General features: G+C 39.1%; 1 protein-coding gene across 12 annotated transcripts in view; it reads right to left on the minus strand.

The window, feature by feature from the left end:
• sox5 (SRY-box transcription factor 5) overlaps positions 1–27,078 on the minus strand; it is a 251,157-nt gene that overhangs the window by 189,370 nt on the left and 34,709 nt on the right. For 9 of the 12 annotated variants that reach the window (XM_048154934.1, XM_048154936.1, XM_048154944.1 and 6 more), the window contains one exon: positions 1,030–1,090. The exons of 2 other annotated variants lie outside the window; for them this stretch is intronic. The gene's annotated coding sequence lies outside the window, so the exon portion shown is untranslated. Of the gene's footprint in view, positions 1–1,029; positions 1,091–24,505; positions 24,634–27,078 lie in introns of all 12 variants that reach the window. One more of the 12 variants, XM_048154935.1, reaches the window with a different exon arrangement.

Genomic DNA, 27,078 nt, shown 5'->3' on the forward strand with positions numbered 1-27,078 from the left:
GGCGAGCTTTAGCATATCATTACTATGCTGCGAAGCCATACTGGTATATTCTTCTGTTGAGTAAAATGTGACTGAGCGGGTCTCTGAGCTGATGTGAGTGGAGGCGGGGCTAATTTGCATATTCATAGTTCCACATATACTAAATGAAGCAAGGGTGTAGTTACATTCAAGCTATTTTAAGGCATGAACAATTTTTATTTATTTTTTTTCACAGGAAAAAAAATGTTTAAATGTCATTTTGGTGATCAAAGATGAGTTTTAAGGGATAAAATGATTGACTACAGGGGGACTTTAATACCAGGTGTAAACAAGGCCAAAGAGTCAAATAAAAGTTTTGTAAAGGTAATGAGAAGATCAGAAACTTGTGAAAACAGAGATGGAAAACAAACACGACTGGAATGTGGTGTTCAGAGTTCTTCAGGAAGCTTTACAATGCTGCTTATTGTGCTGAATTTAAGTAGCAGATGTTGTTATTGATGTCATAATGAGATAAAAGCTTCCAAATGACTCTCTCTAAGGAATAAAAAAAAAAAAAAGTTGAATATAATTGGAATCGACATAAAAAAGTAAGACATTCCTGACCTTACAAAACCAGAGGGTGAAAGTATATCTCTGCCCCATATTCGCAAACATGCATGCAGGGAATATGAGGTCTGTGTGCTGAACTGACCTTTATCCAGGGTCATGTCATAAAAATTGTCCAAATGTCCAATAATAATAATAAACAACAACAACAACAACAACAACACCAACAACATTAACCTAAATGTAACCCTCACCCTGTAATGTCATACCCTCACAGCATATGTATGTATGTGTGCTTGTGTGAAGGAAAGCGAGAGACAACTGTAAGAAGTTGACCTTAAACAGTGTTAAGCAAGACTTACAAGGTGTGGAGGACACAAGTGTGTGTATGTGTACGCTTGAGTTTTACTGTGGCGCCTGGACAGAAATCAGGCACAATGGCCCCCTCAGAAATAGCCAGCTGATATGTTGTTTGTGGTCATGACCTGCGGTGGGTCCTTTTACCTGCTGGGATCTCCTCCCACCCTGTCTGAGTCCCTCTATAGAGACTGCGGCTCTTCGGTCCCTGGTAGAGAAAAGAACAGACAGACAGAGACTCTGATCAATACCAGTGCCTCCTCTTTGTGGCTGAAATCAAAACCTTTTGAGGTGAATATTTCTCTTTTTGAAAGACGCGGTGACGTCAATAGATTCAGGTAACTGACTCGCAATGTGGAGGAGAATGCTTGAGAGAATGAAAGCGAGAGATGTTTTCATTCACTTCTTTGGTCTGGTTTATGGATTTCTTTTTTTTTTAACTGAGTGTGACCCTCAAAGAGTCCAAAATGCTACTTAGACCAATTCAAATCTACTCATAACACAGCCAACAAAAAGTATGAGGAATGATCACTTCTTTTATGAGCAGTAGAAATCTGCAGCCCTGGATGTGTGATTGTTCATTTATTTATTATTACTGCTCGGGTACTATTGTATAGATTAAACAAAATACAGTTTGATGTACACTACCTTTCAAAAGTTTGGGGTCAGTAAGTTTTTTCTTTCTTTCTTTCTTTTTTTTTAAGAAATCAATCTTTTATTCAGCAAGGATGCATTAAATTCACCAAAAATGACAGTAAAGGTATTTATAATGATACAAATAAATATTCTGTTCTTTTAAACTTTCTATTCAAAGAATTCTGAAACAAAATGTATCACAATTTCCACACACAAAAAGCAGCACAACTGTTTTCAACATTGATAATAATAAGAAATGTTTCTTGAGCAGCCAATCAGCATATTAGAATGATTTCTGAAGGATCATGTGACACTGAAGACTGGAATAATGATGCTGAAAATTCAGCTTTGCCATCACAGAAATAAATAAAATTTTAAAATATATTAAAATAGAAAACAGTTATTTTAAATTGTAAAAATATTTCACAATATTACCATTTTCATAATATTTTTGATCAAATGCAGCCTTGGTGAGCATAAGGCATGCATTTCAAATCTTGAACCTTATAGGCTCGAAACTTTTAAACGGTAGTGTCATTTTTGGAATAAAAAAAAAAATAAGAAAAATTACAGGCAAGTAAAGATAGAATCTTAAAAAAAAAAAAGGATTTATATATGCTAAAATAAAACATTATCAAATTAGTCATAATAACACATTGATTTATAGGTAAATGGCTCCACAATTTTGTAGAAAAATACAGATTTTATCACAAATTCTGTGTGGGCCTGCTTATATACATACATATATATATACACATTTATTAGTGAGTTAATGGAGAAAGTCTCTTGACACAAGGGCAAGACATTGATATTCAAATCTACGACCTTTCAGTAACATGAACACTAGCCACACCACAAAACTCAAAACTCTCTAAACTCTCCATGATGAATCTCAACCTCTGCTTTATTTGATCTAGGCTGTGTGCAGGTGTCTCTCGTGTTTACCACTGGAGAATAAGGCCGGTTGGACAAGAACAAACATTTCAGCGGTGCCGGATCCCACCGACCCCTCCTCTCCCTAAGACTCATTTTAATTCCATCTCAGCATGGTAACAAACACTCGTTAAAGCAGATTAATTCCACAAGAGGATTACGCTCCATATTAGATAATGAAAGAGAGAGAGCGAGGGAAAGAAAGAGAAAATAATCACGTAAAGGGATAGATGGTGTGCATTTGATCCTGGGGAACAGAGAGCTAATCCAGGTGTAACACATGTAGAGGAGTGTGTGAGAGAGAAAGCGCACAGTGGTATTAGGAACAGCTGGTGTCGGTTTAGCCTCTTTGTCTTCATTGACATTGGGAGGATGACAACAACAACACTGACCCATAAAATGGGAAGTCTGATGACAGTTGCTGCTATTGACACACTGCTTTTAGATGTGCGTGTATGAGAGGCTGTGACTCACAGCTTGCACGGTGTTGCACTGTTAATGTGGTGGCGGTTATGGCACATCTGGGCTATTTTCTCCAGTATGTGTCTGAAGATAGTGTGAAAAATCTCAGGGAGGAAAAGTGAGTGCAGGCCCCTGTGAGATCAGTTCCTCAGGTTAGAGGGCCATTTTTCAAATGCCAGTGGCTTATCTCGACTGTCACAGGCTAAACGTGTCTGATTGTGACATTACAAGAACAAGTGTAAGTCTCCCGAGTTCAAGTCCGCAGTCAGTTCGGTCCCCGCACTCCCAACGTTGTGATGTGTTGTACAAAGCTCGGCCATTTCAAAAGGGGGAAAGTCCATCTCTAAATCAATTATGGCAGTAAGCTGAAAGCTAAAAGTGAAAGAATGCAAAGACTTTGTACATGTAAGCATGAGCCAGTTCCATAAGATGGCTTAATTTTAAGTATGTTTACAGTCCAGATAACTATATCAGCTTATATAAAAGTGTCGATACAAGAAAACAACATTTACATGATTTAGAAATCATCAGGGGTTTTTGTGTGCGCACGCATGTCAAAATGTGCACAATGTGACTGCTGATAAAGGCGTAACAGGCAAAAATGTAGGTGTGCTGATCAGTTTTGCTTAAATAGTCTTTCATAATTTAAAAAGAAAACATTTTAAGATACACTATACCGTTCAGTTTGGGGTTGGTAAGATTTAATGTTTTTTATGTCATTTAATGTCTAGCATGTTATGCTCACTAAAGCTGCATTTACTTGATCAAAAATACAGTAAAACAGTAATAATGTGAAATATTATTACAATTTAAAATATACAGTGGGTACGGAAAGTATTCAGACCCCCTTACATTTTTCACTCTCTGTTATATTGCAGCCATTTGCTAAAATCATTTAAGTTCATTTTTTTTTCCACATTAATGTACACATAGCACCCCATATTGACAGAAAAACACAGACATTTTTGTTGATTTATTTAAAAAGAAAAACTGAAATATCACATGGTCCTAAGTATTCAGACCCTTTGCTGTGACACTCATATATTTAACTCAGGTGCTGTCCATATCTTCTGATCATCCTTGAGATGGTTCTACACCTTCATTTGAGTCCAGCTGTGTTTGATTATACTGATTGGACTTGATTAGGAAAGCCACACACCTGTCTATATAAGACCTTACAGCTCACAGTGCATGTCAGAGCAAATGAGAATCATGAGGTCAAAGGAACTGCCTGAAGAGCTCAGAGACAGAATTGTGGCAAGGCACAGATCTGGCCAAGGTTACAAAAACATTTCTGCTGCACTTAAGGTTCCTAAGAGCACAGTGGCCTCCATAATCCTTAAATGGAAGACATTTGGGACAACCAGAACCCTTCCTAGAGCTGGCGGTCTGGCCAAACTGAGCTATCGGGGGAGAAGAGCCTTGGTGAGAGAGGTAAAGAAGAACCCAAAGATCACTGTGGCTGAGCTCCAGAGATGCAGTCGGGAGATGGGAGAAAGTTGTAGAAAGTCAACCATCACTGCAGCCCTCCACCAGTCGGGGCTTTATGGCAGAGTGGCCCGACGGAAGCCTCTCCTCAGTGCAAGACACATGAAAGCCCACATGGAGTTTGCCAAGATGGTGAGAAATAAGATTCTCTGGTCTGATGAGACCAAGATAGAACTTTTTGGCCTTAATTCTAAGCGGTATGTGTGGAGAAAACCAGGCACTGCTCATCACCTGTCCAATACAGTCCCAACAGTGAAGCATGGTGGTGGCAGCATCATGCTGTGGGGGTGTTTTTCAGCTGCAGGGACAGGACGCAATCGAGGGAAAGATGAATGCGGCCAAGTACAGGGATATCCTGGACGAAAACCTTCTCCAGAGTGCTCAGGACCTCAGACTGGGCCGAAGGTTTACCTTCCAACAAGACAATGACCCTAAGCACACAGCTAAAATAACGAAGGAGTGGCTTCACAACAACTCCATGACTGTTCTTGAATGGCCCAGCCAGAGCCCTGACTTAAACCCAATTGAGCATCTCTGGAGAGACCTAAAAATGGCTGTCCACCAACGTTTACCATCCAACCTGACAGAACTGGAGAGGATCTGCAAGGAGGAATGGCAGAGGATCCCCAAATCCAGGTGTGAAAAACTTGTTGCATCTTTCCCAAAAAGACTCATGGCTGTATTAGATCAAAAGGGTGCTTCTACTAAATACTGAGCAAAGGGTCTGAATACTTAGGACCATGTGATATTTCAGCTTTTCTTTTTTAATAAATCTGCAAAAATTCTGTGTTTTTCTGTCAATACGTGGTGCTGTGTGTACATTAATGAGGAAAAAAAATGAACTTAAATGATTTTAGCAAATGGCTGCAATATAACAAAGAGTGAAAAATTTAAGGGGGTCTGAATACTTTCGGTACCCACTTTATGTTTACAATTATAGTATATTTAAAGGTTTTGTTTATTCCTGTGATGCAAAGCTGAATTTACAGCAGTCATTACTCCATTCTTCAGTGTCATATGATCCTTCAGAAATCATTCTAATATGCTGATTTGGTGCTTAAGTTTCTTATAATCAATTTTGAAAACAGTTGTGCTGCTTAATATTTTTATGGAGACTGTGATACTTTTTTTTATTATAATTTTCAAGATTGTTTGTTAAATAGAAAGCTCAAATAAACAACTTATTTGAAATAGAAATCTTTTGTAACATTTTAAATGTCTTACTGTTACTTTTGATTAACAGAATGCATCCTTTCTGAATAAATAAATTATTATTTTTTTTAAAAAAGGGCAGGAATTGGCTTGATCCTAAAACAGGAACGTTACTTGTCAGATTGAAGCCATCCATGTTGGTATAAGACTGTGTATGTAAATGTCAATGTTAAAGGATTAGTTTACTTCAGAATTAAAATTTCCTGATAATTTACTTACCCCCACGTCATCTAAGATGTTTGTGTCTTTGTATCAGAGAAAAATAAATTAAGTTTTTTGAGGAAAACATTCCAGGATTTTTCTCCATATAGTGGACTTCAACAGGGCTCAACGGGTTGAAGGTCCAAATTGCAGTTCAAAGGGCTCTACACGATCCCAGACGAGGAATAAGGGTCTTATCTAGCGAAACGATCGTTCATTTAAAAAACAAAAAAACAAAACAAAAACAAAAACACTTTTTAACCACAAATGCTCATCTTGCCCTAGCTTTGCGATGCGCCACGCATTACATAATCACTTTGAAAATGTTACGTGGTTGGGCGGAAAACTCCATCTCATTTTCTCCTCCAACTTCAAAATCGTTCAACGTTGTTGTTTTACCTTTTTTTGTAAAGGGTGTTTGGCTTAATCTTTGCATGTTCACTTTGTAAACACTTGCTCAGTACTTCCGTCTTTTCCAACTTGATTACGTAATGTGTGGTGCATCGCAGAGCTAGTGCAAGATGAGCATTTGTGGTTAAAAGTAAATAATTTTGATTTATTTTTTTATTTTTTTTAAATTTCTGATCTTTTCGCTAGATAAGACATTTATTCCTTGGCTGGGATCGTGTAGAGCCCTTTGAAGCTGCACTGAAATGGCAATTTGGACCTTCAACCCACTGAACCCTGTTGAAGTGCACTATATGGAGAAAAATCCTGGAATGTTTCTCTTTTCGACTGAAGAAAGACAGACAAACATCTTGGATGATGTGGGTGTGAGTACATTATCAGGAAATTTTAATTCTGACAACGTCTAAGACGTTCCTTTACTCAGGAATAGGCCGCCACGCATCTTTAAATCCCACCCACCTCAGCAGAAAAACATACAAAGCACAAGTAATCAAATAAAGACCTCCTGCCTCTTGTCAAACCCCATCCCTGGATGAGTGAGGGAATGCTCAAGCCAGGCAGAAATAATCAAATCAAGAAGAAGGCCTATCCGGCACAAATGGAAAGTTTCCTGTCACACGAAGTTAGCTTTCCATCGTGTCTGTCAGATTTCACGGTTTGAGAGAGAGGCTCCGGGACTAAATCCCTGATTCACTTATAGAAAACACAATCAGGATGTACAGTTTCCTCTGTATTATGGTATAAAAGTCATTCATTCTGTATCACCTTAGTTCTTTATTCATAAACTAAACAGGAACAGGTTGGAAAAACAAAAGGAAAAAGACTAAAATGTCATCTTAGATGGTTTGTTTTGTGCAGAAGCTCATTTCCAGATTTTTCCAGACAGACTTCATCATCTCACTACCAATAGCATTAAAGGGATAGTGAATTTTGGTCACCATTTACCGAGCCTTATAGTTTTCTGAAACTCACATGACTTGCTTTGTTCTGTGGGACACAAAATAAATTACATAAGCTGTTTGTTTTTTTGTTTTATACATACACTGAAAGTGAATGGTGACTAAAGTTTTCGAGTAAGATTTTCAGTAAATAATAAGGATTTCAGTCTGCTTCTCACATAAAGCTATCATATAGCTTAAGAAGATTTGGAATATGGTTCACACGTCTGGTTTTTATGATGCTTTTATGGTGTCATTTTCAGTGATTTTTCGGTGTCTATCTGCATTCATTTGAATGAAAGCATGAACGTTCTTCAAACGTGCGTGTAAGTAAACGATGACAGATTTTTCATTTTTGAGTGAACTGTACCTTTAAACAGTCATTTGCACAGCAGACTGTGCTAACATCGACATATGTGACCAAATCCAGACAAATGTTCATTCCACATTGCACAAACTCTAGAAGAAAGATACGCTGTCAAGACACAGAGAGAGAGAGAGATTCTGAGCATGCTGAGAAAATGTAGCGGTAACTAATTGTTATCATTACGCATGTTTGAAAAGTGTTTTCAAACAAGTAATCAAAGTCTGCCACTGTAATTAGCAGACACAGCAGTGAGTGTGTTTCCCTCCACTGTTCTTTTCAAACTGAAAGGCATTAGATATATCAGATCCTTTTCCCCAACGGAACAAAAACCTGTACACCGCGCGCATTGTGAGGGAGAGACAGCTTGACTGAAAACAAACTGACACAAACCATTTGAAGCAGAAAAGAAACACAACAACCTGTCAAGAGCAAAATGCCTCTAATTTTTCTGTCATCTGCCAGCAGTTTAACAAGAGAGGAGCGTTTCTACCCCCTCAATTTTCCCCCTGGCCATTTACACACACTGAGAACCAAACAAGAGGATGGGAGGGGAAGAAATCTGCTCATTTCTTTCTCTCTCTATCTCTCTGTCTTGCTTTCCCATCCCCTATATTTTTCACTTTCCTCCTATTCATCTCATCCTTTTCACTGTTAACATTTTCTTTTCCATCAGCTCACCACGACTCTGTCATTGGGAGCGAGTGGAGTTTGTGTGTGTGGATTTATCCCAGTGACTTGAAACTTTTGATTCTGTTCAAAAAAAAAGATCCACTCGGATTCTTTAACTGATTCATTTCTGTAGTTTATACTAGTAGGTGGCAACAAACGAATCATTCACTGAATCATTTGCTTAACTTGCTCAAAAAATATTTAGGCCTAAATTTATGTTTAAATTGCATTTAAAAGTTTAGTCATACATATTTGTCACACATACATAAATGAAACGGGTACGATTTCTATTAGGAATAGTACAAATACACTGAATGTTTTAAATACCCAATAACACAATAACCAGGTCTATACATTTGTATATTTAATCTTAAATTTAGGCTTACTAAGGCTTACTTTAGGCTTACTTAGCAGTAAAGTCGTAGTCAATGGTTTATGTGTATTCCCTATACTAAATATATATTCACAAACATATGCAATTTAAATACAGAAATATTAGGGCTGGGCGATATATCGCATGCGATTATCACACGCATTTCGTCAGTAAAGCCGGTTCCCTGATTACTGCGAAATTGCCATCACCTGCTTTCAAATGGAGAGGCATTTAATAGACAGAGCCGTAGTTCACTGACAAGCTACGCAATATCGCGTTCATTATCGAAGGCGTTTCATCTACGATAATGAACGTGATATTGCGTAGCTTGTCAGTGATCTATGGCTCTGTCTATTAAATGCCGCTCCATTTGAAAGCAGGTGATGGCGATTTCACGGTAATCAGGGAACCGGCTTTACTGACGAAATGCGCGTGACAATCGCATGCGATATATCGCCCAGCCCTAAAATACAATAATAACTAAAATAACACCACTCCACATGACAGCAAAGCAAATAAATAGTTTTCCTCAATTTGGTTAAAGACAAACAAACTGATTCTCATTCATGTTTCATGAAGAGAGTATTTGTTCAAATTATTCTTTACACACTCGACTATTTTTTCACAATATACTTGTCAAACGTTTAACAAGGGAGCGACTTCAGAACCAAAAATATGAGTCGGCGCATAAGACTTCATTCAAAAACACTGATTTGTCGGGAGGGTTGCCATGATCCCGAGGGTGTAGAGGTCTGCTTGTGAGGCAGGTTAGACATCGGGCCCTGTGTTTATGTTCCAGAGGAACAGAAACATTAATGTGGAGGTCTTCTGACTGCACCAGAGACAGTGTTTATGTTAAAGGCTGTTGCTCGTCTTTCTAAAGCACATTACACTGACTGCTGCTGTCAGCTTGTGTTACTTTGCCTCTTTAGTGGCGCAGGCAATTGGCTCCGACAGCCAAGCAGTGCGGATGAAATATTTAACTCCGCACCGTTAAAGGCACAACTCCGCCTTTGTCCTGAGACGTTTGTAACATTAGTATTGTGGTGACAATGAGACCTTATGCTGAGGAGATGATGGTGAGCAAAAGGTCTGCGTGTGTCCAGCCACACACTTGAAGTAATGGTTAGTAAAAGTGGAAATTGTGTCATCATTTATGGTCATCGTTGTTCTGAACCTGGATGACTTCTTCTGTAACACAAAAGTAGATTTAGCATTATATTTATGCTGCTTTTTTTAATTCAACAAAATCAGTGCCCAGAGGCTGTCAGGCTCCAAAAAGGTCAAAAAGCACCATAAAACTGGGTCATATACTGCAAATAGCTCTCAAATTTTGTTCAAGCTTCTGAATAAAAGCAAAAAGGTTTACTTTTAATGCCCATGGTTACCACATGTTTTTGTTATATGGAAAGTTGCAAGAACGTCTCATTTTGTTTGCTATCGAAGAAGAATGACATGGATATTAAACAACAGATTTTTTCATTTTTAAACACCTGTGATGGCCTGTGCAGTGTTTTCTCAAATCAAAAAAAGAACACTTCCTGAACCTTAGGCCGTGTGTCCACCAAGGCGTTTATAGTCATTTGAAAATGCCAGCACTCTTCTGTAAAACGCCTTGCTGTGGGTGCTTGAGAGAGCTTCGGCAGCACAGCGTTTTTTTCTTTTTTTGTTTTTTCAGTTGAAATGCTTTGGTTGCTATGATATGGAATAACCACGGAAGTATTACTAGTATCCGATTTCGCAGACAGTTTGTTTCTGAATATAAAAATGCAATGTAAAGTATTTTCTCTGGCTTGTTTTAAATGATTTTGTTGTCATCTGTTGCCATTGTACAAGCAAAAACACATATTGTATTGCGGTTGGTCGGTGTTGTATTTGTCCCGCCCCTCTTCCACTGTGATTGGACAGCTGAATAAAAAGAGACAGTGATGAGCGCTGCGTTTTACCCAAAGTTGAACATTCTTCAACTATCAGCGACCGGAAAAAATGTGTGAAATAGACTCTCAACTATATATATACCTGTTGGTACTTAAAGATCTATTTTTTTCCTTCCTTATACATACACAAGATACCACATAAGCGCAAAAAAGACTAGATTTCATTCTTTAAGTGTTCATACTGCTTTAAGCCTTGACGTTGACACTGATGCTTTGCAAGTACTACATGTATGTGAAAGCGCTTTTCAGGTCTTGTATTGACAGTGTTGTTCACATGACTCAGCCCTGAGAAACAGAATGCCAACCATGATAATTATTTAAAGGTGCCCTAGATTATGTTTTTAAAAGATGTAATATAAGTCTAAGGTGTCCCCTGAATGTGTCTGTGAAGTTTCAGATCAAAATACCCCATAGATTTTTTTTAATAATTTTTTTTAACTGCCTATTTTGGGGCATCATTATAAACGCGCCGATTTTATGCTGCGGCCCTTTTAAATCCCGTGGTCCACGCCCACAGAGCTCGCGCTTGCCTTGAATAGTGCCTTAAAGTTTACACAGCTAATATAACCCTCAAAATGGATCTTTACAAAGTGTTCGTCATTCATGCGGCATGCATGCGGCGGATTATGTGAGTATTGTATACTGTTATATTGTTTACTTCTGATTTTGAATGAGTTTGATAGTGCTCCGTGGCTAACGGCTAATGCTACTCTGTTGGAGAGATTTATAAAGAATGAAGTTGTGTTTATGCATTATACAGACTGCAAGTGTTTAAAAATGAAAATAGCGACGACTCTCTTGTCTCCGTGAATACAGTAATAACCGATGGTAACTTTAACCACATTTAACAGTACAGTAGCAACATGCTAACGAAATATTTAGAAAGACAGTTTACAAATATCACTAAAAATATCATGTTATCATGGATCATGTCAGCTATTATTGCTCCATCTGCCATTTTTCGCTATTGTTCTTGCTTGCTTACCTAGTCTGATGATTTGGTTGTGCAGCTCCAGACGTTAATACTGGCTGCCCTTGTCTAATGCCTTTTATAATGTTGGAGACGTGGGCTGGCATATGCAAATATTGGGGTCGTACACCCCGACTGTTACGTAACAGTCGGTGTTATGTTGAGATTCGCCTGTTCTTCGGAGGTATTTTAAACAAATGAGATTTATATAAAAAGGAGGAAACAATGGAGTTTGAGACTCACTGTATGTCATTTCCATGTACTGAACTCTTGTTATTTAACTATGCCAAGATAAATTCAATTTTTCATTCCAGGGCACCTTTAACAGGTTAAGAGGCCAAAATGACTAAACTTCACTCAAGCTCATTCACTGGATGGATGGATGGATGGATGGATGGACGGACGGACGGACGGAATTAGAAAAATAGAAAACAATGTAATACAACATTTGGGAACTTTGTACCTCACTGCATACAAAATTAATGAACTATTGTGGACATGTATATTTGGACCACTGGGAAGGGAACATTGGTTTGTGAAAGGAAAAGGTAAACAGTTGAAGAGAGAGAGAGAAAAAAAAAAAAAAAATGGAAGAGTTATAGCAATACAAGACATAATATGCAAGACAATGTGTGCACATACGTATGTGTGCGTTTCATCCAAAGCTCTGGTACGGCTCATGAGCAGCATGAAAACACACTCAACACCTTATATAGGGCAGATTCACCTGCTGCTCCTATAACTCGTTGGCAGGATTACAGCAAATCATAAATTAGAGGAGAAATTTCAGTGATCCAGGAAAACAGGAGTCTAAGTCAGACTGCTCTGATTCTGTCACAACAGCACACAGGTTAGCAAGAACAACAGAGGGGTGCTCAGCCAAAGTGCTCACACCAGCTTCATCTGTCAGCAATATAATACCGACTGGCTACGGTCCCTTCTTGCTAATAAATAGCACACAAATGCAACACACACACTCAAAAACTAATGTGAATGACAGTGCTGGTTACCCTTAATGAGGTTACCCTTAATGAGTAATTGATTTCTCATTAATGAATCATCAACAGTCGTGGGTTGTGTTTTTTTGGCCTTATTTCCATCATACAGTTGTGTATTTGGGCTTGTTAACGGTTGGCACCCATAGGATAAAACGTATTATGCTTTATCGTCAGTGTGTGACAATTTTTCTCCGGCTGGGCACTATTCAAAGTGCCCAATCAGTGCCCGCAGCCACAGCACCCGCAGCTGAATCATCAATCCATTCATTTTCCAAACCGCTGGTCCAATGTAGGTACAGCGTAATATCATACAGTTGTAAATTCCTTTTTAAATAATTAATAAATTGTTTAATTAAGGTTCATATGCATAGCAGGTTTCAAGATAAATATTTCCATTACTACTAGAGCTGCTAGTTAGCTAAGTGTCAAATGATTTTTAAAAAGTACGCAAAAGCGGACTCAGTGTCTGAATTCGCTCGCTCGTTTTCATTCACTCCAAGTAAACTACATTGGTGGACTAATGTAGGAAATAGTGAATGAGGGTATATGTCTGTTTGAATGAGCGCTGTGGTATCAGGGGCATGAAAGGATTGTTTTCACACCTTGGTGCTTTTGTTTCAGAAACTGGCAAAATTTCTCCCTCAGTTCGGTCATTTAGGCATATATGAACACAGCGATCGCGCTTATATTCACACTAAAACAAATAAGTCCGAGATCGCCTGGTGGACTCGGCCTGCTTGAAAACGACGAGGAGTATGAGGAGTAATTACGTATTTTGCGTGAAAAGCAGCAGTGTTTTATTTGTTTGTTTTCTGTTTGTTTCGCCTCTCAAAATGAATTGTGGGTTAACCTTGAGAGCAAAGAAGAAGTGAAATGCCTAACTGAAATTTGGTTGGCAAACATTTCAGAACAATGTCTTTACATGTCTCATGAGTTTTGAGCACATTAAAATCACCATTTTAATTCAGTGCATTCCGTGATGAGATGGTCCTTGAATATCATGCTAGGAAAGGAGGAGGACTTTTCAAACTAAAAATGGTTTAAGGACTAAAAATGATCAAAGTTTTTGGCCAAACATAATAGAAAACTGGAAATCACTTTCAAAACTGTGCCATATGCAGACTGCATACATGTGCAAACTTGGCAACACTGGTCATCAGTATGTAATTAATAGATGGGTAATGTGTTAAATGTTGAATCTGTATATATCAATAGGCAATGTTTACTCTAATTTTTGTTCAAAGCTTTTTATTGGGCAAACTTACTGGCCACCAAAGCAGAAACACATATATGTATATACACATATACGGACATGGGCTCTGTGGACATTCATATGAGTTAATAGCCAGAAGGCCAGAAGGAAAGAACAATAAAGCGATAGATAGCCACAATAGGCAGAACAAATAATAGACATACAGACAGAACAATGCATGGATGGATGGAGGGACTGATTTCAGGTTTTGCTGTATTTGCAAACAGCATCAGTGGCACAAAACACCATTATGATCTGCTTTGAGTTAATAATACTGTACGGATCACGATACTGGGGTCAATGCTTAGCTGTATGCATTTGTGTGCATGTGTATCTCTATTGATGGGTCAGCTGTGCTCCTGTGACAGCTTCCATCCTGTCTCCTTAACCTTCCTGGACCAGCTCGGTGGCAGCCCTGAGGTTTAATCAATGCAATGGAAGTGACATTTAGGGCCAAATCAAATTAGGTGGAAATGGAGGCAAACGGCAGGACTGCATTAAGTGCCGCCTCTATTAACACACAGGTCAGACACACAGGATCCGTCGGCACACGTTGGCTGCCCGCCCATTTACGACACCCTGTACTGGAGAATATGAATCACGATTAGACGCTCACTGACCCGGGACGTATATAGCACGATGACTAGAGCGAAATCTGCAGGAGAGATGGCAAACAAACACATACACAGGAAACTGTCTATTTACAGTATTGTTTCATAGATGCTATTTTCACATATAGTCAAGTATTTGGGACTGATAAGCACTTTTAATAATATAAATTAACTTTTTAAATTATTTAAAGATATTAATCAGAAGAAAATAGACACTGATCCATAACTATGTACAGTATTATCTAACACCTCATGGGCTTGAACATCCAACAAAATAATTATTTTGTGATATAGATGGTTACTATATATAAAAGTACTTATAAATTTGGGCCATACTGCCCAAACTAGTGTAAGTATAACTATATTTATACTGTAAAACAGGACTGTCCATCATATCCCGTGTCTACCTCTGACTGAACATCCTGTAAAACATTAGGAAGAAAGCAAAGGTGACTTTAAACAAGCACTGAGGATCGAGCATGTGCTCTCTTTCTCAGACACACACACACACACACACACACAGAGAAAGAATGAGAGATGTTCTCTTTTTCACACTGTTTTTCTTTGTGTCTCACTTCAAAATCCACATGCAGGGCCAAAATACATGAAATATTCATAAAGCGTATAAAAGAGTGCTATCAAACATTCTGATTGTTCAGTGTCTCTGTCTCATGGGCATAAAAAAAGATCACTGGGTCAGGTCAGACTCGTAAAATAAATCACGTATGACGGGAAGAAAGCAGCCTGTAAACGTCTGACACCGTCTCAATTTGCCTGATTGAAAATGGCCTGTCAAACCAAATACCGACATGCCAAATGGGATTGAAAAAAAAAAAGACGAAGGTTTCTGGTGGGCTACAAAAGAAATGAACAAGTTGCATGAACAGAAACAGAAGTAGTCTGAAAGTCCGGCTCAAGGGTACCAGACCCTCAGGCCCAAACTCGCGCTCAGGATAGAGTGTCTCACTTTGAAGGAATGCATGTCAAACTTCCTTCAGTGTCTCTCACTGCTAAAGAAATCCCACTGCATCCAATTGCAGAGAGACGGGAGTGTAGTGAGCGAAAGAGTGGGGATGTAGGCAAGCAACGCTTCTGCAGAGATACATGTGTCTGCATCCTAAGGTAACGAGTAGAACTGCGTGTACGACTCCGTACTGACAGCTGTCAGTGTAACCTGTTTCAGATTCTCCTTACATACACACACGGTGTGTCAATTAGAAGTCCGTTTGACCTGAGCAAGACTGATTAGATGCCTTATGTTTGCACCCTGAACGTCAGTTTGATCTTAACATACTTCTGAAGAGATAACACACATGCTTCTCACACCTAAGCAAACAACAGCCATCAAGTACAATATCCAGTTTGTACTAGTGGTCAACAGTTGGAGTTTTTTCAGTTTGCCGGTGTACAAGAGAGCATGGTGGCCGATTGCTGATATACACTGTATGTACGATGTGTGTTAAAACAATTTCAACACTTTAACCACATTCCTTCTCTCTGAAACACTGCCCGCCAAATTGATGTCAGCAAACCTAAATGCTCAAAATGATTTATGGCCAGAGAGACACATATCCTTCAGGTAGTGAGGACATTTTGTGTCAAAACAAAACAAAACTAAACAAAAAACACAAAACAAATGAAAAAAAAAAAAAATGAAAAAAAAGAAATGCATGATATTGCAAATATTTTTTCTCAGTATTCAGTCAGAAAATAACAGAACAAAGAAACGCATATCTTTCAGGTAGTAAGGACATTTTATGTCCAAAACAAAACAAAACAAAACAAAACAAAACAAAACAAAACAAAACAAAAAAACAAACAAAACAAAACAAAAACAACAAAACAGCAAATAAAAAATAAAAAAATGAAAAGAAATGCGTGATATTGAGAATATTTTACTCAGTATTCAGTCAGAAAATAACAGAACAAAGAAACATCTTTCAGGTAATGAGGACATTTTGTGTCACAACACAAAACAAAAAGTCAGCAAATGAAAAAAAAAAAAAAAAAACAGTATTCAGTCAGAAAATCAACAAAAGTTTAGTTTATTCTGTTATTTTCTGTAGAACAAAAAGACATTGTTTGTTTTCTGTTATGCTGCATAATGGATAATAAACTATTTCTGTTTATTCTGTCATACTTGGTTAGTGAGTACATTTTCAGTCATCTGATTCGTTGGCTAAATTGTGTTTTAAAAGTACAGTTGTTTTCAGTTTGCTTGTATGTATTTGCCGCATTCCAGATTCCAGAGTATGTGAGAAGTTTGAAGTGGAAGCAGTGCTGGCAGAAGAGTTTTGAATTTACCTGAATCTTGTTTGTAAATTTATATACAGTATGTATTTACAGTATGTATTTTTTTGTGGTGGATAACACTTGTGTTTATAGGATGTTGATAATCTCAAAATGGTTGAATATCACTGGTTTGTACTTTCATTGAACACTTGACTCAATCCAATACAATAAACATCCCAGTTGGTGATGAGGCCATGTTTAACACAGAGAAGATCCCTCGAGCACAACCGGGGCAATTTAATTCACAGAGGGCTGAGTTCAATGACCACAATGTCAGAAATAAATTCACTTTCTCAAGCAAAGAGCTCTTTTGTTCCACTCGAACAGTACAGAGGGCACCAGAGAAAATGCGTAAGATAAAGACTCTCTCATAATAGATAAGGTTCCTTTGACAGAAGCCTCAGAGAAGCAGATTCGCCCTTGGCCCAAACGCCCTTTAATGAAAGCCTGTATTATGTCTGCATGAAGTCTCTTAAGGACAGAAGAGCAGGACTATAAGGAGCAGCAGGCCCCACAGGCACCACCTGAGGATGAGGTCACATCCACATTTACCCACAATCCCCAGCTGCAGGACACCGGGTGGGAGCGCAACGAGCAGTGGCCTTTCTGAAAACGACAGAATGTGGGGTGGGTGGGTTTGGTGGGGGCATCGGGAACAATACAACAAAGGAGAGAGAAAGAAAAAGGAAAAAGAGAAAAGGTATGAGCAGACAAAAGTAAGAGCATTCATTAAAAGCCATCAGATTGTCTTCCTGTCCTATCAGCCAGCATCAAAACCATCCGCAATCTAGAGGGGAACTACAAAGTGGATCCCGGGGCCTACAGAAGTGAGGTTTTGATCAGACTAATTAAAAGCCATTTTGTTTTAAACAAACAGACACAACTCTAATTGGCTCTTTTCCATAAGAAAGGGAAGATGTTGAAAGTGAGAGAACGCACAGGGAAGATCAGAGGGACGCTCTCAGGCAGAGGGGCTCACATACACACACACACACACACACACACACACACACACACAAGCTTGATGAAGCCACAGAGACAAAGAACAGGCACAAACACACACACGTATTGGCAAATACTTCCAAGTATTATATCTGTAACAGCTAAAAGAATGTATGATCAAACTTTATGGAATAGCACATTATGTGCTCCATAAGCTACAGAGAAATCCCTTACAGTGCAAGACAAAGCCGATCTCCACAATTTCGAAGGGTTTTCACATTTGCACTATATCACTGAACAAAGGCTTGATTTTATAAAGCTGTATTGTTTAAGTTTTTGCTGTGTTAAAATATTTCCTCCACTTTATGCAGCTTAATATGCAGATGACTACAAGAAAGACATTCAAAGGTTGTTATCAAAGCATTTCTCTGTTTGTTTGAACAACCTGACCAATCCAAAACATCATTTTAGATTTTAGAAACATCAGTTCTAAAGGAAAGAGGGTCTTTGGGTCAACAAAAAATATAGGCGCATCAACAAGCAACTTTTTTTTTTTATTTATAGTAATATATGTGAAATATATTTAAATATGTATTAATACATTCAATATATATTTTAATAATATAATTAATTTTTTTCCAGGGTACAAAATATCTTTTACAAACATGAATAAATATAAAAAATAAAATAAATTATATAATAACTTATAATAAATACATAAAATATTATTTACACCACATTGCATTTACAGTCTGAACTTTGCCACAGAAAAGTCAAAATATTTATATTAAATATATATTATTCATTCAGACGAATACAATCGGAGTTATATTAAATAATGTCCTGGCTCTTCCAATTTTATAATGGCAGTAAATAGAGAATGAGATTTTGAAGCCCAAAAAAGTGCATCCATCCATCATAAAAGATATCAACACAGCGTTCTGATGTGAAGCAATGCATTTGTGTAAGAAATATATTTATATTTATATTTAAAACTCTAAAAACTCAAATAACTAGCTTCCGCCAGACGAAAAAAAAAAAAAAAAGTAACATATCATTGACCCCTTTGTTATTGTGTTTGGATGTATTGGGTTCATAGAGCAAAACTGTAACCAAGCATTGTGCAAAGTGGGAACAGCGAGTGCTTTTGCACACTTGGAGGACTTTCAGGGTAAACTGTAGGTCATCCTGATACACTGACCTAAGACCAGTGTAACACACCCAAATCCTGATGGAATCATTTAACATCAATGGCAGCGATGGTCTGAGATCAGTGGTCACAAGACACTCACTATCAGATCTGAACCAGACCTCAACCGCTGCAACTGGCCAATGAGTATAGATCCGAAACGCTCTCTTGGGACCTGAACGATGGCATACACACTCAGAGAAACACACACACACACACAGAGCAAAATAAACAGAACGACCCCCACTGGCATGTGAAAAATAAGCAAGGTTTCACAAAATACCAAAGTAGGTCATTGATTTATTGAGTGCAAAAATCCATAGTATTTTCCCCCTCTTCTCTGGTCTCCAATCTTCCCATAAAGTAGAAAGACAGGATCATAAAAGCTAGGGAAAAAGTCACTCGCACGCAAAGAGATGACATTACATTAGCCGCAGCTTCTCATATCCATGTAACAATGTTCAGTTATCTATATGATAATGGAAGACGTCTGAAACCAAACAATATGAAGACACACACAATCATGTGGACATAAAAGCCCAAAGCCTTGAGACTAAATCATGTGTGCTGCAATCTGCTCAATAGACGCCTCACGACTTTGTTTGTTTGCTTGTTCTGGGTTGGAAGACAATAAATGCCTCTCAACAAAGACAGCCGTTCTTCTTTGTGTGCTGGCTGAGACATCAGTCCATGGATTGTGAGATTGAGTCACAATGATATGTATACGGCCATATGGGAAGGACAATAACGGCCTCAATACAGTAAAAACAAAGTATGCACAGAAGATACAGATCTATATTTACCTTCGGCCTGTATATGCAAATGGTTGTGTGAAATCAACCTGGCATGTTGTTCTCTTGTCGTCACTGGAATTCAAAATCAACAATGGTGTTCTAGAATATGCGTTTTCATAAGAGAGAGAAAATCCAATTTTCATGGCACAAACACCTAATTGGAGTGGATTATTTGTGCCCTATTTGGCAGCAAGACAATAAATATGATGAATTCTTTGCTTTTAAAGTCTACATGTATCTTTGTCAAAAGTGTTAGGCCTGAGGCTTTTTAAGGTAGAAGTGTGGGAGGCAAATGCACACATTTCGAGACAAGAGACCATGGATAAAAGACTAAAATTAAGACAACACAAAAAAAGGATAAACAACAGGAGATGAAGATGAAGAGGTGGTAGACAAAGAAAGGCAGTGATGAAATATCAAACTTATTTGTAAAATGTTTGCTCAAGCATCATTTGTTTGAAGTCATGATATTTGCAACAAGGGCGAAACTTAATTTTACTCATTGAGAAAGTTGCCAATATATACCAGGATGGAGCAAAGGGGTGGGAGACTTTTGATGTCTCAAAAGGAACGACTGAGAGAAAATGATGCACAGTGTTAGGCCACAACATTAAACCCACTGACAGATGAAGTGAATAGCATTGATTATATCATTACAATGGCATCTGCCAAGGGATGTTAGGGTTAGGGTTAGTGAACAGTCAGTTGGAAGCAGGAAAAATGGGCAAGCGAAGAGATCCTAGTGACTTTGACAAGGGCCAAATAATGGCTAGACAACTGGGTCAAAGCATCTCCAAAACAACACGTCTTGTAGCATGCTGTAGTGTCAAAAGTACCGACTTCAATACCAAGTTGGTAATGACTTTTAAAAATGTGACGCTTTGAGCGCTGTTGAGCGGATTCGTAAACACCTCTGATTGGCCATTGTGTTCACATGCTCATCAGACAAGTTTGTGATTGGATTACAATGATCAACGCTTCAAAAACATGTAGTAAATAGACATCAATAGCCGTGTTTCCACTGTCGGGCCTAAAGCGGGCATGCTAGTGCGTGCCAGGGCCAGTCGCGTTTCCACCGTCACTTCCGGGGCTTGATCGTGCCTCGTCGGGGCCAACGGCCCAGGTTTTTCGGCCCGCCGAATACCTTGGTCCAAAGCAGGCCAGCTCGGGCTTGAGGGAGTGGTTACGAACAAAGGCAGAGATTATTTGTGTGTGGAGACGGAGGCGCCATGAATGATTACATGTAGGTTACCAGCTAACATCAGCATTAAAGACTTTTTAAATCATTTTAGCTCAAAACTCACTTTCAGACAGCAGCAAGTGTTTGAAATAACTTCTGTTTGTGATCCGATGTGGATTCTGATCACCAAGACTATGTGCGCTATTACCATAGTAAACATGGTAAATACGACGGCTTGAAGAAATCAGACAAATATACATAGGCCATCACAATCATGTATTTATTTTATCTGTCAGCACGTCTCATCTCTCAATGGCATAATATATCCATATTTAGCTCCGCATATTTCATAAAATAAAGCAACTCCATGTTTTCGGGATTGTTTCTCTGTCACTGGAGAGAGTGCTAAAGTTCTTCAGGTCGTATTTCGGGTGGGAAATTTGTAGAAATTATTATTCTTTGTAAATGTGATGTAAACATACTGTCCTATGAATACAAATAAACAGAAACAGACGCGATATATGCGATATACGCAATAAGTATGCGTGTCCTTCTTTTGTGAAATAACAGTAAATACCACTTTATTTCTGTGACTAATGTTTAATCTTGACACAAATTAATTCATTATGATTAATTTGTTTGGTAAAACATCGATGCTTGGGTTTTTAAATTAAGTAAACAACAAAATGCCAACAACGCCTGCTTTTATCATGTTCACTTTACAATCTCGCTAGTTTCCAGTAATTTCTTTTTGATTATTTTTCTGATAAAACTTCCATTTGTTTGTGAAATGATGGGTTTGTGTGACGTTGTTCCAGAGAGGCGTGTTACGGGCGGGTTTTAGTGAAGCGCTATGGAGCTTCTGGCCCGACGGTGAAAATGCAGCGTGATTTTGGGCTCAGTGCTACAAGTCCGGGGCTATTAGCCTAGCCTGGCCCGCTGAAAGCCCTGGCTCGCACTGGCCGGACAGTGGAAAAGCGGCTAATGAAGCTCTTCACGGAGCACTTACACAGATACACACTGGTCTGATAGACGGCTGCTTTCAAATGCTCCCACTTTCAAAATACTTTCAAATTCAAACACTTCCATGTGCTTTCAAACGCTCCTGTGCGTTGATCATTGTAGCTAATCACAGACATATATGTTGAGCGCATGAACACAATCGCCAATCAGAGGTGTTTACGAATCCGCTCAACAGCACTCAAAATGTCACATTTTTTAAATTTCAGTACCGACTTGGTATCGAAGTCAGTACTTTTGACAACACTAGTATGCTGTGGTTATACCAAAAGTGGTGCAAGAAAGTACATGTGGTGAACCGGCGAAGCCTGTGAAGTGAAAGCAAACCTGTCTGGTCTGATCATACAGAAGAGCTACTGTAGCTCAAACTGCTGAAAAACTTAAAGATGCCCTAGATTATATTTTTAAAAGATGTAATATAAGTCTAAGGTGTCCCCTGAATGTGTCTGTGAAGTTTCAGATCAAAATACCCCATACATTTTTTTTTTATTAATTTTTTTAACTGCCTATTTTGGGGCATCATTATAAACGCGCCGATTTTATGCTGCGGCCCCTTTAAATCCCGTGGTCCACGCCCACAGAGCTCGCACTTGCCTTGAACAGTGCCTTAAAGTTTACACAGCTAATATAACCCTCAAAATGGATCTTTACAAAGTGTTCGTCATGCATGCGGCATGCATGCATCGGATTATGTGAGTATTGTATACTGTTATATTGTTTACTTCTGATTTTGAATGAGTTTGATAGTGTTCCGTGGCTAACGGGTAATGCTACTCTGTTGGAGAGATTTATATGTTTATGCATTATACAGACTGCAAGTGTTTAAAAATGAAAATAGCGACGGCTCTTGTCTCCATGAATACAGTAATAACCGATGGTAACTTTAACCACATTTAACAGTACATTAGCAACATGCTAACAAAACATTTAGAAAGACAGTTTACAAATATCACTAAAAATATCATGTTATCATGGATCATGTCAGTTATTATTGCTCCATCTGTCATTTTTGCTTACCTAGTCTGATGATTTGGTTGTGCACATCCAGACGTTAATACTGGCTGCCCTTGTCTAATGCCTTTTATAATGCTGGAAACGTGGGCTGGCATATGCAAATATTGGGGGCGTACACCCCGACTGTTACGTAACAGTCGGTGTTATGTTGAGATTTGCCTGTTCTTCAGAGGTCTTTTAAACAAATGAGATTTATATAAAAAGGAGGAAACAATGGAGTTTGAGACTCACTGTATGTCATTTCCATGTACTGAACTCTTGTTATTTAACAATGCCAAGATAAATTCAATTTTTCATTCGAGGGCACCTTTAATGCGGCCCATGATAGAGATTGCTGTGTATGGAGCTTTGTAGCAGCAGACCAGTCAGAGTGCCAATGATGACCTCCCCATCCACCGCCGAAAGAACCTACAATGGGCATGTGAGCGTCAGAACTGGATCATGAAGCAATGGAAGATAGATGGCTGGTCTGATGAATCGCAGTTTCTTTTAGATCAGTTGGAAGCTAGTGCGTCGTTTATCTGGGGAAATGATGTCAACAGGATGCACTATGGGAAAAAGGCCAGTAACTGTTGCCTTAAAGGGGATGTCTAATGCTCTTTCATGCATTCTGGCTTATTTACACTGTTAAAGAGTTGGATTCTCATGCGAAACATGGCCAAAGTTTAAAAAAAAACAAAAAAACAATTTGGACGTATGACAGAGTATTTCTGTGCCAAATACACTCCTTCAGGGTTAGTATAACTTTGGAAAGTTTTTTTCCGAATATGGCCGTGTATGACATTATAAAGGGCGGAATTCCTCGTATGCGAACGTGCACACACATCAACCAGAGCGAGAGCATGCCCATCAATGTGCTTTGTTCGTGTTATGGAAGTTGTCGGCAGCGCTACATAGGACTGGCTTGAGAAAGATTTGTCATTTTGTTTTTAGACCACAAAATCAACAATGTCACCAAAGAAGTGTGTTTTTGGTTGTGAGGGAAAAATAACCTTGTTCAGCTTCCCAAAGAATCCAGTGTTAAGGGAACAGTGGATGCAGTTTGTTTTTCCAGGGCAAGTGTGTCTGTTTGTTCCCGGCATTTCGGTGATGAATGTTTATTAAACAGGACCTAGTTCGACGCTGGATTTGCAGATCATTTGAAACAGAGATGGAGAGGTCCCAGCGATAAAAGATCCTGGTCATGAGTTCGGAACCGCAGGCGGTAAGTAAAACTGCATCAAATGTCTGTGTGACTCTTTAGCTCCGCCCACGGCATGCCTCCAGGAGCTTGACTGTTTTCAGAAAGAAGCGGAACAGCTTTTATAAATCTGATAAAATAAAGACTCTTCAGAGATATGAAGGATGCAATACTACTCTATAGGTACTCCAGATTAACATGAAATTGGCAGAAACTGTGTGTGTTATGTCCCCTTTCACATATCAGCTAGATTTTTTATATCAATACATCCCTACAAACCTTTCAGAATAAAATTGCACAGATGAATCGTGCACAATAAGATGAGGAAATTGAATCGATTTTGATTTGATGTCGACTATAAACTCAACATCCATTTAAGGCACATCCACACAGAGCCGGAGAGAAGGGTCGGAGTGCAGGGTCAGACAGATCACAAAGCGTCTTCAACAGACAGGGGACACAGAACCTCCCTCGCCATGATCACAGTGCAGGACACCACCAGCACTGGGGATCTAATCAACAACTTTCTCAACCACACGAAGCATACAGAACCATACCGTTCCTCCCTGTATCTTCATTCCTCTCCGCCCTGTCCGTGGCTTCCTTTCAGACTAGATTCAGGTCAACAGCAACAAACACAGAGAGTGTCCTTTCATCAGGCATTGTTTGGCTTGTGTCTTTCACACTAGGGAAACACAATCAGCGGGTAAGAAGAAAGACAAGGGAGACAGAGAGAGACCACAAAGGGAGCTGATTTTTCTCTTGGCTCATACAATGTATTATTAATCCAATTTTTACATGGGCCCTTAAATTTGGCTCAACAGGGGAGGGGGAAAAAAAAACTGGATTGAGCAAATTAATGAGGTAAACGTAATGATCTGAGATGATCAAAGGCAATCGGTGTTGAGCAAGTACAGGCCACCAATTAAGAAAATAAGCCCAGGAACGGACTTAAATATGCACCACGGCAAACGATGAAAGACAGGGTCGGCGGGAACGTACTAATTTCCCTAAACGAAATAGTTGAGTTATGCGGCGAGATGACTCAGAGTGTGGTGGTTAAGGACAGGGATTAGAGGAGGAACACAGAAACCTTGAAATCCCACAAGACCACGAGAACAATCGGTTTTGAAAAAGGAACAATGAGATGAGCTGCTATTCAGCAAACTCTTTTGAGCAAAGGCTGGAGTGTCGCAAATCTGACACCACAAAACGGAGATGATATAAATAAACGAATAGATCAATTAATTCAACAAAGACTCTGAAGTTTTTAAAACATTCCTGGCCTTTGTGATAAAGAGCATCAACTCTTGACGTACAGTCAGGAACACTTGCATTCAAACGACAAATGCTCGTCATTATTATTCAGCACGATAAAAGCATGTCCTCTCATTTATCCTTGATTGATGAAAGTGTCAAGGCAACCCAGCCCTCACACACATCCACTTTCAACGGCGGACCTTTCAAGTGTTTCTGTGTGATAGAGGGACACTGTCACCCAAGGCTGTCCATCACAAAAATTAAGAGAAGCTAGCTTTCATCCTCCGACATATACTGATTCACATGGAGTTTACTTATGATGACCAATCAGGTGACAAAAAGTCTTGCATAGCCAGATTAAAGCCCAAAGTATACTTCGGCCATCCGCGTTTGTACACCGTTCACATGATGTAATTTTCGCCCAAATTTCAAGACCGCGCGGACGGTGCGCGTGCAACAGCGCATGCGCGAGTAGGACAGAAGAGTCCACTAGGTGGCGATACCACACAGTACTGAGCACAGTGTTCAGTCATTGAAGAAGAGTGTGGAAAGAGCGATTCAAAAACAAGACGAGTAAACTTACAAACATATCCTCCTCCATCGTTTTTGATACTTGTTCTCTTGGTGTATATTCTGAACTATGTTGCAATGGTGGATGCTCTATTTTTCTTCTCCGATCCTGCCCAGCAAATGTCCCATTGATGACACAATGTCTGGCAGAGTATTGGGGGGGGGGGGGGGGTACTGTGCATGTGTCGAACTCAGTCATCCATGCGCATCCGCGGTCGAGTATACTTTAAAAGATGCGTGGACACAACTGCGCGTGAGACACGTTTGGGCGCGGAAAGTGAAGTATACCAGGGCCTTAAAGGGATAGCTGACCCAAAAATGAAAATTTTGTTATTACTTACTCAATCTCAAGTTGTTCCAAACCTGTATGAGTTTCTTTCTTCTGTAGAACACAAAAGAAGATATTTTAAAGGGGTCATATCATGAAAATCTGACTTTTCCCGTGTTTAAGTGCTATAATTGTGTCTCTGGTGCATCTACCAGCACAGAAAATGTGAAAGAGGATAAGCCAGGTAAGCCTTTCTCTACAAGCATGTGACAAATCAAGCATTCTGATTTCGCTCCCCTTGTGACGTAGGAAGGGGATCTTATTATAATATTACCGCCCCCCTGAATCTGTATGTTTCCACCCACGGCACCGCCATTGTTTTCGCAAGCGACAAGTAACACTGGTCCTGGAGTGCAGCAGCAGCTGTCTCGCAGTTTAGCTACAACCCTGATCAAACACACTTGAATGTCTTCAGAATTACTAAAGCTACGTGAAGGAAGGCGAGTTGGGTCAGAGCAAAACTCTGCAGGACAGCAGCACTCAAGAACGACCTTCCCTGAGCTTGTGATTTGTCTCAGCTATGTAAACAATATCACTGATCTGTTAACGGCTATAATAGCAAACATACGAGTCTCCATAAACTCCCTGGCATCTGAGCCACTAAGGACGCAGTGGTGTAATTTTATTTATGAAGAGAATGTGACTAGATAAATTCATATACCAGTATGTGTAAGTCATTAACACTAGAATGCTTCACACGATTGTCAGTAAAACCCAGGATTTGCACAGAAATTGATTCTCAAAGATGGATCGATACCAACTGATCCAATTTCATATATATTTATTTCATGATGTTTGCAAATTGTTTTCCTGAATGTGTTTAGTTAATACGTTGCTAATGTACTGTTAAACATGGTTGCCATTGTTTCTTATTGTATTCAAGGAGACCAGAGCCATTTCGTTATTTTCATTTTTAACCCAAAAACGAGTGTAGTCTGTATAATTCATAAACGCATCTTCATTCTTATGGAG

The sequence above is a fragment of the Megalobrama amblycephala genome, linkage group LG14 (genome assembly GCF_018812025.1).
Source record: "Megalobrama amblycephala isolate DHTTF-2021 linkage group LG14, ASM1881202v1, whole genome shotgun sequence".
Taxonomy (NCBI): domain Eukaryota; kingdom Metazoa; phylum Chordata; class Actinopteri; order Cypriniformes; family Xenocyprididae; genus Megalobrama; species Megalobrama amblycephala.